This window comes from Curcuma longa, unplaced genomic scaffold, assembly GCF_044706935.1.
Source record: "Curcuma longa cultivar G26 ecotype Majalengka, Jawa Barat unplaced genomic scaffold, ITB_CL_G26_1.1 contig_18035, whole genome shotgun sequence".
Classification (NCBI taxonomy): Eukaryota; Viridiplantae; Streptophyta; class Magnoliopsida; order Zingiberales; family Zingiberaceae; genus Curcuma; species Curcuma longa.
Window position 1 is genome coordinate 1,152 of NW_027430722.1, and position 20,431 is coordinate 21,582.

Below are 20,431 nucleotides of genomic sequence, written 5' to 3' on the forward strand. Positions count from 1 at the left end.
GCTGGCCGCCAGTGCTACGGTTGTTGGCCGGCCGGCCGACCGGTGGTGGTGTGTTGGCCGGCCGGCCAGCCACTGGTGGGGTGATGGCCGGCCAATGGAGGGTCCTGGCCGGCCAGTGGTGGAGTAGGGTTAGGTTTACCTATGTTAGCTTAGGGTTAGGGTTAGATTTACCAATGTTAGCTTAGGGTTAGGGTTAGGTTTATCTAGGTTAGCTTAGGGTTAGGGTTAGATTATGTGTTTGCGCGTAGAAACGAGTTATTTTTAGTATGTTTTGACACACATAAAACTTGAATTCTACCTCTATACCTTATGTGTGTCATACTGAGATTTTATGTTGCATTTTTATGTAGTCTATCATTGCTCTTTTAAATAAGATAAATATTTTAGAGTACGATTTTCAATTAGTTAGGTAGATAAATTAATAAAAGATTGTCTTTATTTTTTATAATTTAGGTAGATGAACTTTAAACTCAATTAATCTGAGAAGTGAATGATTATTATTATTATTATTATTATTTTTTATCCGTCAAATAAATTTGAAAGGATAAACAACTTCTTATCTAACCGTTAATCTATTAAAATTTTCATTTCACTAAAAAAATATCGTAATGTACTATAGTTGAGATTAGAATCATGAGTGTTTTATTAATTTGTTGAGTGCTTACTGTTGTATCATGCCTGAGGACAATTTTTTTATTTAGATTATAAAATAAATATCTTTTTCACTTTGTATTTATTTGGAACAAGGAAATAACAATTATAAAAAAAATTCGGTGTTTATATCGATAAAAATAATGGACTACTAAGAAAACCGTCCTTGTTTGTCGGAGCGTTAGTATAAGTGTTCCGGCGGGACAGAGTATTGCTTCGGCACTTACTCCATTGCGTTACCACGAACTGATGCTTTGGCTTTGCGGAGGAGGCAACGCCGGCGTTGTCTTCTTCTCCGAGAGAGATCGAGAGAGAGAGAGCTTGGATTTCTCAGATGGAGGTGTCGATTCAACTCTCCGGTTGTGCATCGATCCCTTCCGCTTCTTACCATCGGCGGCGGCGGCCTTCCCGCATCGGAGGACCTGCCAACATCGACCGGTTCATCTCAAATCTGGGCTTCCCCGTTTCGGAGTCTTCGCCGTGGCTACCAAGCCTGCCTCTTCGTCTTCTACTCCTTCCAGTTCTGCCTCGCTCGGTTCAGTCAATGGCGTCGTCTCGAATGTAAGATGATTTCAACTTTTTGTGTTTATTAATTTTACATCGCGGAGATTGAGGATTGGCTGTGGCGTTTTGATGGGGATTGGTAGAGGTTCGGCAACGTATCGGAGGAGATCAAAAAGGTGAGGAAGCAAATGGAGGAGGACGAGCAGTTGGCCACTCTGATGAGAGGACTCCGAGGTCAAAATCTCACCGATGTAACGTTTGCCGACGAGAACATCCGGCTTCGATTAGTTGAGGTGCGTTTTCTATGATCGACAGTTTGAGATTTGCCTTAGTTCGGTCTTCTTTTGTGAACATGAGTGACGCTGATTGATTTGAATATTAGGAGTGACGTAGGCTTGCTTAGAGCTCAACGGAGGGATAAAATTTGATAAAGGTATCAAGATACAAGTGATTCTGATCAGCGTAGATGTGTGTGATTTATTGAAATCTTGGACCAACAAATTATGATATATGGTGTAGAATTCCCCCATAATCTGCCTTTCTGGCATTATCTTCTTATGCTTCTGACTATAGTTGTCCATAGTTAAAGAAAACAAATACTTTTCCAATTTGTTTAATCTCCAAGGATAGTCCAATTTCATCCTCAAGGAATGACCCTCAAGTTGTTACTTCCCTTTTAGTCAAATCATGTGGATTTCTTGACAGTAAGATGATGGCAGTTAAATTATTTTAACAGCTATTGTTTTATTTGTTTAGGTACCAGATGTAATCAGTGGTGAAGCATTGCCACTTGTGTATGATCCTGACATTATATCATCCTACTGGGGCAAGCGCCCTAGAGCAGTTGCAACACGCATCGTGCAGCTTCTATCTGTGGCTGGTGGTTTTCTGTCTCACATAGCTTCGGATTTGATTAACAAGAAAATCAAAGAGGTAAATCCATAGACAAATATAAACGTTTCATTTAACTTCCTTGGTGCCAAGTTTTCAGTATTTGTACAGAAGGCACCATTTTTTGAATTGACTGTTTGTTTCTGAAGCATTTCATGTTTTTTTTTCCTTTTCAGAATGAGGTTGCTCGAGCTATTGAATTAAGAGAAATAGTGACATCTTTGGGCCCAGCTTATATAAAACTTGGGCAAGCTTTGAGTATTCGTCCAGATATATTATCTCCTGCTGCGATGACTGAACTGCAAAAGCTATGTGATAAGGTAATGTAGGTATATTCATTGTGGCTTTCATAAATATCATGGGCCAGAACAATGACACCTTGTGCTTAGTATCTGTGCCATTTAGATGTTACAATATTTACACATTTATATCCCAATAGCATTTTTCTTCTCAGTTTGTATAATTACCTTATATTTGATTTCCCAAGAGGCTTTTTGAGCTATATGGTATACATTGTGGTTTTCACGGTAATATTGTTTTCTGAAGCTGTTCCATTATTTCTAGATACCCTTATATGGATAATTGGATATCTGCATTTTTTTACTCAGCTTTCTAAAACTAATATCCCTTGTTGACATTTCAGGTTCCTTCATTTCCTGATGATGTGGCAATGGCACTTATCGAAGAAGAACTTGGCCAGCCTTGGTATAACATCTACTCTGAACTGACTTCATCTCCAATTGCTGCTGGTACTGTAAAGCTTTGGTTTTTTTTCTTCAAAATTTCCTGTCTTTCTAGCGAAGAATTTTTGTAGCAATATACCCTTTTTCTTTTATCTTCATTTTCACATATGGTATTGAACTATCATGTGGTAATGGGATTATGCAGCATCATTGGGGCAAGTATACAAGGGCCGTTTGAAAGAAACTGGTGATTTGGTGGCTGTCAAAGTACAAAGGCCGTTTGTTTTGGAAACTGTCACTGTAGATCTCTTCATTATACGCAAATTGGGATTGTTTTTGCGAAGATTTCCTCAGGTAACTAGGTGGCTATTCACGTTGCTTCATTTTAAACATGGAAATTATACTGTATTTACCTTTTCTTTTAACCTTCAGGTATCTCTTGATGTTGTTGGTTTGGTTGATGAATGGGCCGCTCGCTTCTTTGAAGAGCTTGATTATGTAAATGAAGGAGAAAATGGTACTCGCTTTGCTGAAATGATGAGAGAAGATCTTCCTCAGGTACCTTGTTGCATTTACTTAATTGAGTTGCAAGAAAAAATCCCCTGCACAAAAATATGAATTCATTTTAGCTCCAAAATTATTTTCTCCATCCTAGTTTTTTTTTTCACTTTCATCGATGTACTATTGCAAGAGAAGGAGCAGTCCCTTCATACCTATCTTTCCATGTCATATTTCATTTCTTCATTCATTGTATTCAGTCTTCCACTGGTAGGGCTGGGACCTGCCTAGAAGTCGAATCTATGCAAAGATCATAATGTGAAGTTCTGACATTTGCCACAAGAAGATATTTATAGTATGTTTATTATATGTGTTCTTTTTTGTTGGTGATAAGCCTCTGTTTAAACATTTATACTATCACTGATGAATATTTTTCAGTTTGCCAGTCTGAAATACTTATGCTCAATTCTTTCTTAAGGAAGCAGTGCTTTCTAATGCCTTAATTATTACTGAAAAAATGTATTTTTCGAATTTTACCAGTTGCCAACAAATTGCTTGATCAACACGTGGTTAGTTGATCTTAATGCTTTTAGTTTTTCAGGTGGTCATACCAAAGACTCACCATAAATACACGTCAAGGAAGGTACTTACTACCCAATGGATTGAAGGAGAAAAACTATCTCAAAGTACCGAGACTGATGTTGGAAAACTGGTTAATGTTGGAGTTATTTGCTACCTAAAGCAGGTTAGTTTATGGCTGGTATGATAGTTTGAGATATGATAGATGGTTCAATAGGTTATGCATTTAATTGATAAACTGCTATGTTGATCGGCAGTTGCTTGATACTGGCTTCTTTCATGCTGATCCTCATCCTGGGAATATGATTCGTACATCAGATGGGAAGTTGGCTATACTTGACTTTGGTAATCTTCTATTCTAGATTATAAGTTTTCTAGATATTCTTGCATCATATCATTGGTATAGTAACTTCTTTATGTCTAGTATAAGAAACATAATCATTAGGTTTGTTGATAAGCACATGTTCTAGGCATACAAACACATTGAGAGATATGATATTGATGAGTCCAAATCTTTGGGGTTTAAATTTTTTCTGATCTATCACATTCACTTGGTTTTGTGGTCATCTGCATATTTTCTTTGCCTTTCCTATTTTTTATCAGTTGGACCTGCTTTAGATTTGTTTTTAATATCCTTTCCCATAATTGGAAAAAATTGATACATTGACTTTGGTCTATCAGGCCTTGTAACAATGCTGACTGATGACCAGAAGTATGGTATAATTGAAGCAATAGCTCATCTGATTCATCGTGACTATGTTGAAATTGTGAAAGACTTCGTAAAGCTTGATTTCATTCCTGCTGGGGTCAATTTGGAGCCAATCCTACCAGTGCTTGCCAAAGTTTTCGATCAGGCCCTTGAAGGAGGCAGTGCAAAAAACATTAATTTTCAGGAATTAGCATCAGATTTGGCTCGAATTACTTTTGATTATCCTTTCAGAATACCGCCATATTTTGCTCTAATTATTAGAGCAATTGGAGTACTAGAAGGGATTGCCCTGGTTGGAAATCCTGAATTTGCAATTGTAGATGAAGCATATCCATATCTAGCTCAGGTATGTAATCTTGTCTATCTATTTCAGCATTACTTTCTATACGGTAATATCTGGTGATAGCCTGAATCTCTGCTTCCCGAGTGACATGTATGCTTTTACGATTTTATTTTGTTGTTTAATACAATTGTGGAGGGTTCAGCTTTATTAAATTTGTTTTTCTTTTTTATGGGAGCAGAGACTTTTAACAGATGAGTCGCCAAGGTTAAAGAAGGCACTGCGATATATGATATATGGTAAACGTGGAGTCTTCAATGCAGAGAGGTTCATCGATGTCATGCAAGCCTTTGAGAATTTCATCAGCGCTGCAAAAAGTGGTGGTGGTGAGAACCTAAATGGAAATATGGCAGGTCTTGGTTCTTTGCAGGGTCAATCAGGTTTCCTTGTGCCAATATTTCCATCGCCGGCATCTCATGTAAGCAGTTTCGGAACTGCCCACCACCAGCACGTCCCTCACATTGCTGCCCACGAAGTGCACGATCTGCACTCCGTGGGATGATGATCTCTCCCTATAAAAGGGAGACAAGCTGCTTTGTGGAGAGGTGTGCTTTTGTGAGACGAGGCGCTGCTTTGTGGCTGTGTGCTTGTGGCGTCCAAGTCGAAGCGAAGGAGAAGTGGATCCGTTCCTGCTACCGGAGAGGTACTGTGCCGGAGATAAGGAAAGAACAGCCGGCTGAGGATTTGGTTTGTGGAACGAAGAAGGGTTTTCCGTTCGTGATTACTCTTCCGACAGAAGCAATCGCTGCTGGTGGAGCCGCTGCTGGGAGCCGGAGTCGAGGCACGCTTCAACAGGTATATTCCTACATTGGTATCAGAGCGTAGAAATTTACCTGTTGGGAAAATCGCCGTAGAACAGCGATGTTTGTCTGCTTCTGTTAGACCGTCGCAAGCGGCAGCGCACAGGCGTTGCCCACGGTTTTTTTTTTTTTTTTGTTTCACACTTCCCGTCTGCGTGACACCGTGACGTCGGCGCGGTCGACAGCCGTCAGCGGCAAGCGAAGCCCAGGCGCCGTCTTGAGCACGGTTGAATCTCAATCTGTTTGAGGTTCTGATTCGGGGAGGCTGGTGTCGCTGGAGCCAGTGCCGGCGGGGCTGGCGCCGGCAAGAGGCGACGCCGGCGGTTGTTTGCTTTGTGCAAAAAAAAAAAAAACGGAGAAGATGATACTGTGCTTCGTGCACAGTGAAGAAGAAAAGGGAAGCCGGTGAGTCCGGCAGATCTTCGTGGTTGCGCCGTTCGCCCGCGCGGATGACGCTATCGTCGCATCCTTCGTTCGCCGAAAGGAGCGTGCTTCGTGCACAAAGGAAACAAAATGGCGGCGGCACTTTGTTTTTAGGGCATTAGGCTTTGATTAAGAAAAAGAAAAAATAAAAAAAAAAATGAACTGTGCTTCGTGCACAGTGGGAAAAAAAAAAAAAATTAAAAATGCTGTTGTTGTGGTAAAAAAAATTGAAATCATGATTAATTAATTGATTTCATTTAGTGATTTCATTTTAAATTAAAATAAATGCCCAATTAAATTAAATGGATTTCATTATTTGGGCTAAAGACCAATTTTAATGAAAGCCCATTTAATTCTCAGCCCATTTTAATTTGAATAGCCCAATTCAAAAAAGAAAATAAGGGCTTAATATGATATTGAAGGGAATGAAGCATGGCATGCACATCCCAATTTCTGACAAACCACCAGTCCACAATTAATATGTATAAATGAATTTGTTTCATTTATTTGTTGATCAATTTAAAATTGGGCTGTCCATAAGAAATAATTGGATTTTCAGATTATTGGTAATTAGATCAGTTTTTTAATTGGGTCTAATTTTAAGCTTTCAATTAGAAAGATCTAATTTGGAAATCATGTGCCCAATTAGCCCAATCAAGTGATATGTCAAGTGCTCTGGCATGGTGACAACACTTAAGTAGGGTCAATATAATTGGTCTTGGTTAGTGTTGACATTGGTCAACCATACTCATAATTGAGAAGTTGTTTGAACAACTTAAACTTGAGAAACAACTCAATAGGCTTAGTCAACATGGTTGAAGATGATATCATGCATGGTGCTCAAGTGCCTGGGGTGCTTAGAGCTAAGTGATATTTTAATTCTCATGGAACACTGCCATGTTGAGTCTTCAAGGTGCCGATCGACTGGTCAAAGGATCAGTTAACAAAGCCCCTATAAATCAAGAAGATTTGTTTTTCTTGATTTGTTGTGTTGATCTATGCCTGTATAAATTGAATTAAGCTGGTATATGTACTGGTTTGTCAGTTTTGTACTGACTTCATTAATTTCAATTTTTCGAGATGGCACAGACGATTACTACTATGACTCGACGCGAAGTGATGCGTAATAAGCTGAGGAAATTATCTAGTGGATAGATTATGATCCAGCTTATGGAGTTAGTAGACACATGGGGAGGTTGAACAGACTATTTTGGCGCCTAGAAATGTAGGATTTTTCGATTCTGGACAACTACAGGATTTAAGCTTTGATTCGTTCATTGCCTGAAAACCTGCAAGTTGAAGCACTTCAGATATGGGAGCGCCGTAAGGGACGTATTACATATACTGAGTTGTGCACAGAACTGCTTCACTATGCTGATTGTGAAGAGGATCCAGAAGAAGATCCAAGAGAAGACTCTGGAGAGGACACTTCTGAGGGATATTTGAGTTTGATCACAGGATTCTGTATCCTGGCATCATCCAAATAATATCCCAGTTGAAGATGTTTCTGTTCAGCCTAAAAGGATAAGCTATGTTTGGATTATCACTACGCTAGTGTTTGTCCTAGTGGGAGTGATAGTTGCTTATCTAGTTTGTTAGAGTTGTTGTCTAGTTAATTATGAGTAGAAATGTTATATGTAACATTTAAAAGTAGAGCTCTTGTTATTTGTTAACAATGTACAGCATGTTTTAATGATATGTTCATTATATGCTGTTTACTCTACTGGATACATGATGTTTGTGTTATATACTCTCTGATTAGTTCATTATGAGTATAAGATAAATTTTTAAATGATACGTTCATTTAATAAAAAAAAAAATATCATGATTAATTAATGATAAGTTCATTAAAGTTGGGATGTATGTAATAAAATAGATCAATGCAAATTAGATTGGAACATACAAATGATGAGTGAGAATATAATTGTCACTTGATTTTGTAAACCAAATCTAATTTACATTGAGTCCATTTAAAGATTACATACAGATAAAACATACACTGGATATCTAAATAATTTGTTTATTTATGATAGGTTATGGCAACAAAGAACATCATAGCTGATTTAAATAATGGAGAAAATTTTAATGGGGATAACTACAAAAACTGGCACCTTAGGATACAGGATGTCCTAGAGGAACAAAAAGTTCTAGAGGCTATAAATCAGGTCATGATTGAACCTGTAGATGGTCTTACTATAGGAGTGAGACCAGACCCTATCAAGAAGAAGGGAAAGAAGACTGGAAAGAAACCTAAAAGCAAGTTGACTTGTTTTAACTGTGGCAAAGAGGGTCACTTCGCTCGGGAATGTTCTGAGCTGAAAAAGGTTTCTCCTAGTGTGTCTTCTTCTGAGCATTTAGTTGCTAGTTCTGTGTTGTTGGCTGATTCTTATCCTTTGTGGATTATAGATTCGGGAGCAACCAACCATGTAACTCGGGAACGAGTTACGTATGTTGAGTACCACAGGGTACCAGCTGGCAACAAATGGATTTATGTAGGAAACAATGCAAGAGTTGAAGTCAAAGGAATCGGCACTTGCAAACTTAACCTTCGTGGTGGAAGTACATTGTTTCTACATGATGTTCTGTATGCTCCAGAGATTCGAAGGAATCTTGTTTCTGTAACTAGTCTTCTTGAATTAGGGTATTGTATTAATTTTTATAGCCGGTGTGTAGAACTTAAGATTGACTCAGTGTCAATCGGATATGGTTATTTAATGAATGGTTTTATGGTTCTTGATGTGGAACCAAATATCAGTTGTGGAATTGATAGTTGTTTTTCAAACATTGCTCTTACTAGTGATGCAGATATAACTGATGAAGTTTGGCATGCTAGATTAGGACATATAGGACAAGAACGAATGAATCGGTTAGCTAAGGAGGGCCTCTTGGGCACTCGGGCTAAGATTAACTTGTCTATATGTGAGCATTGTCTTGCTGGAAAATCAACTAGAAAACCATTTGGAAAGGCTATTAGGGCTGAATCACCATTGCAATTAATTCATTCGGATATTTGTGGTCCAATGAATGTGAAGGCTAGACATGGAGCTTCCTATTTCATTACATTTATTGATGATTTCTCTCGTTTCGGTCATGTGTATTTGATTTCTCATAAATCTGAAGCATTAGATTGCTTCATTCGTTATATGAACGAAGTTGAGAATCAAATGGAACGTAAGGTTAAGACCCTACGCACTGACCGTGGGGGGGAATATTTGTCTGATATGTTCAAGACAATATGTAATGATAGAGGGATTATTAGACAGCTGACAATCCCTGGAACTCCGCAGCAAAATGGGGTTGCTGAAAGAAGAAATAGGACTCTTCTTGAAATGGTTAGGTCTATGATGGCCCAAGCTAATTTGCCTATTTCCTATTGGGGAGATGCATTATTAGTAGCGGCCTATATACTTAACAGAGTGCCTTCAAAATCAGTTCCATCTACCCCATATGAACGTTGGACTGGCAGAAAACCAGATTTGAGTAATCTGAGACCCTGGGGGTCAGCTGCCTATGTTCATGATAACTCTCATAAATATGGAAAACTAGGACCTAGGGGTAAGAAGTGTATCTTTATAAGGTATTCTGATACTTCTAAAGGTTATGTTTTCATTGGTGAGCAGCAAGATGGAACTATCTCTGAAATAGAGTCAAGAGATGTCACTTTTCTCGAAACTGAGTTCCCAACGAAAGGTGAGGTTGAGAAAACAGTTCCTCTATTTGAGGAGGATGAGACATTATCAACCAAAGAGGTGTCTATAGAGATGCCTGAACCTAGTCAACCGAGTGGGAGTAATTTGCCTAGTCATGAGTTGACTTCTCAACAGCCCAACTTACGAAGAAGTATTCGTAAAATCAAACCTAAGAAGAGGTTTGATATTGAGAATGAGGCATTAATGACACTCCCAGTTGACGATGATGAACCTCAATCTGTTGAGGAAGCATTGGGATGTAGAGTTAAAGAAAAGTGGAAAACTGCAATGGTTGAAGAGATGGAGTCTATGAATAAGAATCATGTTTGGGACTTAGTCGATCTTCCTCCTGGCCGAAAGGCCATTGGGAATAAATGGATTCTCAAAATAAAGAGGAAAGCTGATGGATCGATTAACAGATACAAAGCTCGATTAGTTGCAAAAGGATTTACCCAAGTGGAGGGTATTGACTTTGAAGAGACATTTTCTCCTGTAGTAAAATTTGTATCAATACGAGTTATTTTGGCCTTTGTGGCACATTATGACTTAGAATTACATCAGATGGATGTAAAAACCGCTTTCCTTAATGGTGAACTTGACGAGGAAATCTATATGGTTCAGCCAGAAGGTTTCATTGCTGAAGGCCAAGAGGATAAAGTATGTAGACTTAAAAAATCTATATATGGGCTAAAGCAAGCGTCAAGACAATGGAACATAAGATTTAATGAAGTCATTTTATCTTATGGTTTCGAAATGATCAATGAGGATCATTGTGTTTTCCTGAAAAGGGAAAAAGGAAAGTATGTCATTTTATCATTATACGTTGATGATATGTTGATAGCTGGAAATGACATAAGGTTTGTGAATGAAATCAAGAAGTGGTTATCATCACAATTTGATACAACAGATATGGGAGAAGCCGAGTACATCTTAGGAGTGAAGATCATTAGAGATCGTTCTAAAAGACTTTTGGGTTTGTCTCAAGAGACTTATATTAATAAGATGTTACAACAGTTCGGCATGTCTGAGTGCAACATAGAACAGACACCTATTGTGAAAGGTACTGTTCTGAGCAAGAATATGTGTCCCAAGACTCCTAATGAAATAGCCGAGATGAAGAAAAGACCATATGCCAGTGCTATTGGTAGTTTAATGTACACTATGTTGTGTACACGTCCCGATATCAGCTATGCTGTTGGCTTAGTGAGCCGGTTCCAGTCAAACCCAGGACCGAGACACTGGAAGGCAGTAAAAAGGATATTCAGATATCTGAAGGCGACAACAGATTATTGTCTCTGTTTTCAAGGATCAGATATGAGCCTAAAGGGTTATTCAGATGCAGATTGGGCTGGGGACCTGGATGATAGAAAATCCACATCAGGCTATGCATTCTTGCTGAATGGTGGCGCCATCTCCTGGAACAGCAAGAAACAGGCTTGTGTAGCCTTGTCAACAATGGAAGCTGAATATGTGGCATGTTCAGCTGCTGTGCAAGAAGCAGTCTGGTTGAGAAGGTTCCTAAAACATCTGAAGATTGCTGAAGACAGTGGGAGTCCAGTTACTGTCTATTGTGACAGTCAAGCTGCTATAGCTTTCTCAAAGGATCCCAAATATCACAGCAAGGGCAAGCATATAGCTATAAAATACAACTTTGTGAGGGATATTATTGCTAAAAAGAAGGTGATTCTTGAGTATATCCCTACAAGAGTTATGCTTGCAGATCCTTTTACTAAGCCAATGACTAGAGAGTCATTTAATGAGCATGTAAAGTCTATGGGACTTCGAAGAATGTAACAAAGTTGTAATTGACAATCAAATATTATAATTTGATTAAGTAAAATGCCATAATTTATTCAGTGTATGTGAAAAGTTACATTCTTGAGTTAAGATCTCGGTGAGCATGTTGGCAGGTAGTGATTGGTCCTCTCACATGGACAATCATCTCTATTTGTTATGTATGAATAGAGGTAAGACCGGTGCTTATAGTTCAGCTTATGTAGCTGTTAGCTTGTGTAGCTGTAAAATTGTTACAATACTATAAGCTGGGGTCGCCTTGATAATTGGATCAAGATGAGATCATTTAAAGTTTAATGATCGAAGTAAATGTTCCCACCATTTACTAAACCTGTTTGTAGCCAGATTTGAATTCATATGTTGGATTCAGGATTAAACATTGGGAATGTTTAGATCGAAATCTGTACGATGTTTAATTGTGAAAAACATGCGTTCTTTTCTGTAAAGAAGATAACATCGTAGCATGTGATTCATACCACATGTGCTAAGACGACAATAAGGGTAGTAGGAGAATGGATCCCTGCTTCTCTACTATGTGAGCCCTTTGAGATTATATGTTAATCTCAGCATTTGCCTTGAGTGACTATTTAGCTGTTTACTTGAAATTTTAATTAGGGTCTGCTACTTTAGCATGTAAACCTATGACTATGGTTGATTCGGTCTATGGAACATGACTAGGAAAGCGACTGATTAAAATGAATAGACTCAAGCTAAAAAGGAAGATTAAATAGATTCACATTTATTTGAGAATATTCACTGGTCGACCCATTTCTGTTATGTATGGAAATGAATGTGAATATTATGGATATGGAACATGCTCTTGACATGATAGTCAAACTGAGGGGTTAGAGATGTTCATATTGATGTGAATAAATGTTATTTAATCTGGGTAAATAGCAAGACATGATGTGTCCAGGAAAATGGTTTTGTACCATTGGAGAACGGCTGTGTGCCACCTGGATGATGGTTGTGTACCATTGGACAAATGACTATGTGTCATTCAGAGAATAGTTATGTACTATTTAGAGCGGCTAAGTTAGGTGTAACAACTTTCTTAGCATTGATCGCTCTATGAGCAGCTATGTAAGGTGTAACAACTTTCTTAGCAATGAATGCTCAATGTGCTTGCTGTCGCACGAACCATTTTCCTATGTATGAATTGGTTGTTCTTTCAGTCTATGTCTATGGTCTTTGTGACTGATGATCTCTAAGTTCTTAGTCTATGTGACTATAGACTCCGGTTTTATTTAGTCTATGTGACTAGATACCTCTTAATGGATTTTGTGACCATTTGCCTTTGTGGCTTCACTTGGACGAGTGGGAGATGTAGGCAGTTTCGGTAACTGCCCACCGGATGTAACTGCTCGTGCCCACCACGCACGTCCCTCACGTTGCTGCCCACGAAGTGCACGATCTGCACTCCGTGGGATGCTGCCTCTCCCTATAAAAGGGAGACAAGCTCTTTGTGGAGAGGTGTGCTTTTGTGAGACGAGTTTTCCGTTCGTGATTACTCTTCCGACAGAAGCAATCTCTGCCGCGTGGAGCCGCGGATGTATGAATCGCCATTGAAGCCGGAGCTCGGAGTCGAGGCACGCTTCAACAGGTATTTTTCTGCGGGCACACACATATTATACTAGATAACTCCAAATACCCATAGATTTGGATGGTTGTTTACATAAACCAGTTATAAAAATCGAATGGAGATCAAACAAGCCAAGCTCTAAGTCACTAGAGCTTTCAGTGTTGTTGCTAGGAGGCTTGTGCCATTGCTGCCTATCATCACATAGGACCGAACAATTCTAAGCAATGTCGAAAAGGCGAGCAAGGTTCTCACATCCGGAACTACTAGAACAAATCATGTTTAGCGAAGGCAATCGGTGCTTGGAATATGCATCGTGACTTCTTGATATGTGTTTGTTGGGTTCAAATAGCGGTACCAAATGCACAAGTCAAGTATAGTAGGCAAACTCAGGGTATCCATTAGAGTTTTCAGTATTGTTGCTAGGAGGCTTGTGCCATTGCTGCCTATCATCACAAAGGACCGAGCAATTCTAAGCAATGTCGAAAAGGTCAGTAAGGTTCTCACATCAGGAACTACAAGAACAAACCATGCTTAGCGACGGCAGTCGGTACTTGGAATAGGTTTTGTGACTTCTTGATATGTTTGTCGGATTCAGCTAGCGGTACAGAATGCACGAGTCAAGTATACTTAGACTGGATGCTTGTTTAATTAGACAGAAAGATATTTGCTGAAAATATTTTAAAACATTTTTCTATGATATATATTTTTTATTTCCTTACGTTTATACGAAACACACTAGTTAATAGATTGCATTTACTTTGCTTAATTATATTTGTGATTTTTGCAGGATGTTGATATTTCTTATATCCGAGAGCTCCTTCCTTTGCTACCAGGCATCTCAGCTAAGATTCTACCCGAAGTGCTGAACAGGTTAACCTCTCGTGTGTTAGCAAGGTTTATTCGGGAAACATTTTTTTAGTTTTAACTTTTAACAATGCATATAAAATCTCTCTATGAGGAAGCCCATAGAACCAGAGAGACAGATCCAGAAAAATCACATTTGAGGGTAGTCCATTCATCCTTCATTGGTTCTTCAAATTAAGAGCGGACGAGTCTTCGTCCCTGCCCATAAATTTATTGGGTATATAAAGTTTATAGTAGCAAATCATGTATTGCATCGTAAAATATTTCTACCACTCAATATATTTATAGGATATTTTTTTCTCATGAGAAAATGTGAAAGAATGGTATGATTTTTTAAGGCTGAAAATCAAAAGCCCCTTTTATTCCCATTATAATCGAAAAGGGTGGTTCCCATGAAAAATTATTAAAATGGTATATTATATCTCGAAAATATCTTTTATAGTAATTTCATCCAAAGCGGCTTCTATAAATTTACAATTATTAAATAGTTGTAGATAAAATTATTTTAATGTTAATTAAAATTGCTCATATATTACGAAGATTGTTTTAATTTGATTAAAATTGATTTAACTTGAATCAAAATTAATTTAATTTAAATTAATTAAATATTATTTAAGTAATTTTGATCAAATTATTAATGTTAATTAAAATTATTTTGAGTATCTTTGTTATAAGAAGAGTTTTGTGCTTTTAATACATATTTTTTTTTAAAAAAAAGTGACTGTGTTGATAATGAAAATCAAGGAAGTTCTTTTGATTTTTTGCTAATGCTATTTTTAAATTTGCATTCAATTTTAGGGGCAACTGGTTCAAAAATCTTTATTATTTAACTTCTTAACGTCTTATATATTGGTCATGTCATGATTCTTTTAGATTAATTAATATTATTAATAGTTAAAAAGTAAAAAGCTTGGAAGATTTTAACCATGAAGCTGTGAGACTATTTCAGAAAGAATTTAAATTAAATAATCAAAATACACATTTGTCTACTTTCTATTTTACCATGAAAGCTTTTTTTTTACATTTAAATTTATTTCATCACATTATTGTTTTAAAAAACTAAGCATATTTTCGGGCATTGTTTTTAATTTCAATTTAAAAATACGTAATAAAATTTTGGGAAAAATGAGAATTGGAATAAAATCAAAGGATGTAGTGGAAAGCAAGGTAATAAATATATCAGCAACTTTATGCAATTCTTCCCGATTTATCCTGGTAGTCGATGGAAAACTTCTGTGAGACCGGATCGGTCACTCCTAGGCATTGAATCAATGCGACATTATTAGGTTTATCTAAATTTTAAATCAAAATTATATTAGCTATTATAAAATTATGAATATTAGATGAGTAGAATTGGAGTAATTATTATAATATAAATATTTTTAAATAGATTAAATTTATATTAAAATAATTATAAAATTATATTTATTATTTATATTATAGTAATTGTGATTTCATAGATAATATAATATATTAAATTAATTTATTTAAATAAAAAATAATAATAAAAGAATATAAGATAATTAAATAATCATGTATGAAATATTAATGGGATGAAAGGTTCTTTTTAATATATTTTAAAAGATTTTCAAAAAATTACAGCGTTTTTTTTTTTGACTTTTGCCTGCCTTTCTCTGCAAGAATGGACCCCGCCTAGCAATATACCGAAACCTATTCTTGGAACTCACATTCTATTCGAAGCAAGTTTGGGCCCGGCTTCATGGAAATGTGGGTCCAAGATGGGTAGGATTCGTGGTGGATGTACTTTTCCTTCATCTTTCTACTAGAATCTCTCTTCACGGTGACAAAACGAATGCTTCTAGACTCTTCTATCGCTCCATATATATAGGGTTCCTCATCGCGTCTGAAGAAATCGAAGGGAGAGAGAGGGAAAGAGAATGAGAAATGAGTGGGACGAAAGGTGATCCGTCGTACGTCTTCGCCTCCGCCCTCAAGTTCGTCGGACTTCTCGCATACACTGCCGTCCTCCGATTGATTGAATCGCGGTGGTGATTCAGTCGTTGGAATCAGACACGGCCAGTTCGCCCTCCCTCTCGGAAGCCTCCCGGCGCAAGGTAAGCTCAAGCATCTCCGTCGCCCCGCTTCTTCTTTTAGTTTGAGCTTTGATTAGGGCTTACTATTATTAGATCGCGCTTTGATGAGTGTTACGATTTGCTGTATGTGATTTTCGCAGCCAGCGGCGTCTCCCTATTTATCTAGTCACTGTGATTATTCAATCAATGGATCTACACAGATAGTTCGTCCTCGATCTAGAACCGTCCTCTGCGGCAGGTAAACTCAAGCCTCTGGATCGCTCCGCGTCTTCGATTCCTCCGCTTGCTTGTTTTGCTTTGTTGAGCCTCATTTTGCTGTGTGATTTCATTCTCTTGGTATGTGGCTGGTGAGATCGTCAATAGATGAGGCCTCTGTTTTGCATCCGATTGATTAGTTTGTAATTTCAACATTACCGTTGCATTGGAAACTTAAGTCCTGTCACCCTTGTGAGTTGGATGCTGCCGCTTGCTTTCGTTATTAGTATTCTCATATATATTATTGTGAATCACCTTCCTCATAGCCATATTTTCTGCGTAAAATCATCTCTCCAACAACAAGTTTAAGGCATTTCTTCACCTGCAAAATCCATGACAACTATTCTTGCTTTTAGAGTGCCCTATTTTTCATCGTTTGATACAATGTCAACTGTATTCTAGGTGATGCATGAAATTCTGCGTATCCATGAGGAGATTTGATTGGGGGCACTGGTTCCATTATTAAGGAACTGAAGGTCAGTGGTTTTAACCTTTAGCTATTTTTTCATGCATAGCAATCTGCAAACGATTTAGTTTATTTAAAACACCCAATCAGTAGTGTGAAGAATTCCTTATGCAAAGAAATTTTCGTAGAGATTTTCATATAACGTATGAATTAAGCTTCTTATCTTATATAACTGTGGCTGCCTTTATGGTGGATGAACCTATTTTTACTAGATGTATAATAAGGCCACATAAGTATTGAGACTTACACAAATTTAAATTTAAATGGCTGGGGTAATTGTGTTCAAGTGCTAATTAAATATAATGTGATTTCAAGAGCACTAATGAAATCTCATTAGAACTTAAAATTAAGCATGCTTATGTTATGTGAATCTGTATGATGTCGAGGCATCTCACAGTCAAAACTAAAAAATAATTTTGGTATAAATTTGCATTTGTCCATTTAATAGGCATAGTTAGTGGAAATATATAGGTCATTTTAAGTACCCCATCGGTAAAGAATTCCTTTTCACTAAGAAAAATTCTTGGATCTTCTTATATAATACATCAAGCTTTTCATATAAGTATCTGTCCATTGTAATATTGTTTTGGAAAGGTACGTTTAGTGGATCAGATTATTTAAACTAGATGTTTAATAGGCATAGTTATAAAAATTGAATAGGACTAGCTAATTGGAGTGGAAAAGATTATAATTGGATCAGATGTACAATTAACTAAGTTAAAAACTGATTGAATATTTATACTAGAAAATTTTGGAATATCCATTTATCTACTCTAATATTAATGATCAAAATAGATCTTTTTTTTTTTTAATTCCAACCTAAAAATAACACTAACATAAAAAAATAATAATAAAGACAAAAAAATATAATTTTTTTCTTTTGGGTTTGATTACAAGGGTTAACCCACTTGAAGGTTGAGTAACATTGGATAAAAATAGTTCACTAAGAAATTTTTTGGTGGTTCTAAAGTTGATTGTCTATTAGTAATCAGCGGTTATGTTTAGAAATAGTAAAAATGAAGATGATTCGGTGATGGTGGTGGTGGCTCAAAAAAATAGTTCCAAGGATTGGTTTTCTATTAGTTACTAGTGGATGTATCAAAAGTAGGGATAAATACGATTTGATGGTGATGGTGCAAAAGTTTGAATTTCTAATTGTTATGAATGGGTATGTATTAAGTAGTTCACTCTTTCTATTAGTTATAAAGGTCGATGTTGATGATAATAATGGTGGTGATGGTGGTCATAGTGCAACAGATTGTAATAGAGTGATTTTCTATTAGTTACTAGTGGAAATGTAACTATAGTTGGGATAAATATCGATGTTGATGATGATAATGGTGGTGATGGGTGGTCGTGCTGCAACAAATTGAATTTCTTAAAAGATTGATTTTCTATTATTTACTAGTGGGAATGTATAAAATACTTCAGTAAGATTTTTTTAATGTGATTGATTCGTGGATATCCCTGAACTTAGGAGGGACAAATATGATATGGTGTTGGTGAAATAGATCGAAGAGATTCTCATGAAGGTTCAAAAGATTAATGTTCTAGTGATTATTTGTGGGGTATGTATATACGATAATATGGTAATGGTGATGGTGGTTCAATGGATTGATTTTTCACCATTAAAAATGTATGAAAGAGCATTCTAAGAGAGTTTGCTTAGAGATTTTCTTGGTGATTTCAAAGATTGACTTTCTAGTGATCATTAGTGAATATGTATAAAAGATAGTACGATAAATTGCTTTGATGACGGTGGTGGTGGTGGACTAGTGGTTTGAAAGATTGATTTTCTAGTTAATAGGTGTATAAAATAGTAGGATAAATTTGATTCGACGATGATGTGGTCGTGGGACTGGTGCTTTGAAAGATTGATTTCCCAAAAGATTGATTTTGTAGTTTAGTTATATTAGTGTAGGTGTATAGAGTTGTGGTGGGTGAACGCTTGTAAAATAGTTCACTAGAGTTTTTCTTCTTCAAGATAATTGGTACAAGAAACTTTTTATTATCCTTGCCAGTGTTAGAGAGGGCATAGTAAATGGGAACAATCACAAATTATTGCTTGCTTTATCAACTCCCGGCGTTGATCCTATTTAGATCGTGCTCTGTTAATCGATCATGTTGGTACTATGAAATCGGAACAAATGTGGGCGTCTATGTCGCCTTCCACCCGAGAAGATTTTGGAGTCTCATGTGATTGTCACACATGCAATAAGGTTAAGAACCGTAAAATGGATGTGTGAAGTTAGCATGAGAAGTTAGTAAAAAGGATAAAATAAAAACTACTAACAACCAGCAATTAGGTGAAGAGCCAATAGATAACAAAATCCATCTCCGATTCTTTCTGGTTCATATGATTGGGCTTTGTTAGGCAACTTAACAAAAATGTTGATGCAACAAACATGATGAGAACTATACAATGAACGTATGAAGTTAGTGGAAAGGATAAGAACACTAAAGTGGATGTGTGAAATTATGATGTAAAATTAGTAGAAAGATGAAAAAACTACTAACAAAATCAAAAGCAATTACATGTAGCTTCAACATAAGATAATAATAATAATAATAATAATAATAATAATAATAATAATAATAATAATAATAATAAGATCATATATGTGTTCAAACAGCCAATAGATGCTTCTTTATAAATAATTATTTCTTGGAGAATGAAATTGTAGAGAAATATATACTCTATGGAATTGTATTGTGGCTAGGGAGGATGACGAGAAAATAGTTCCTCCATGATAATTAAATTCTCAAATTCACTGTTTGATCACATAGAGATTGGCAGTATTAAAATAACTATTATTTAGTGGCCGGTCCAACACAGCCATTTTACTTTTGGCTGATCTGCGCCGTTTATATGATACAAGAAATAGCTACGGACGACTTCCACGAGGACTAGAATTTTAAATTTATTTATTCTACCCAATATATAAATTCTCATCGCCTAAGAATTTAGTAATTTGTAGGATCAAGTATTCCTCCTGCGTCATCGTAGAGTGAGATAAACAATGCATGTTCCTGAAGGCACCGTCTCCTGTGAGCTGCAGCCTAAAAATGTCGAACAGAACTAAACTACTATCGAGGGCCCTTGCAGAAAAATAGGGCCCTCCAAAGATTATCCTCTAGAGTATAGTTATCAGCCATTCAATTTGGTCATATCAAATTTTAGCCACTAATTAACAGTTAGGATTTACTGCCGATTGAATTCAATGGCTTTAAAAATAAAATAAAAAGAGATCTTATATGGAGCCTCTTCGAATGATTATGGTTGCGAACAGTTGATAGTGGAGGCTTTTTTTAATTAAAATTTACTATTGTCAAAATACTGGCACCTTCCGTTCGGTCCTGCAATTTTGTTCCATTAAACAAATCGACTCGTGGCGGTCAGATGCAACCCCTCCATTCACTATATTTCAATCCAAAAACAAAAAAAATAAAACCTATAATCTTAATCATTTTACACGATCGATCTTATAATCATTTATGAAAAAGTAAATCAAAAAATTTTAATTGATCACGATTGAAAAGAACATTATTTCAATTTGTTGAAATTTAATTTTTATCTATTTCAATAACTCTGCTCTATCATAATTAACTTAATTATATCATGAGAACAACTCTCTTCACTGCACTTGAT

The 20,431-nt window shown here is 36.6% G+C and overlaps 1 pseudogene; it reads left to right on the top strand.

Moving 5' to 3' along the window:
* The first annotated feature begins 985 nt into the window (after positions 1-985).
* On the top strand, positions 986-5,357 carry LOC141816759 (uncharacterized; annotated as a pseudogene).
* Positions 5,358-20,431: the final 15,074 nt, after the last annotated feature.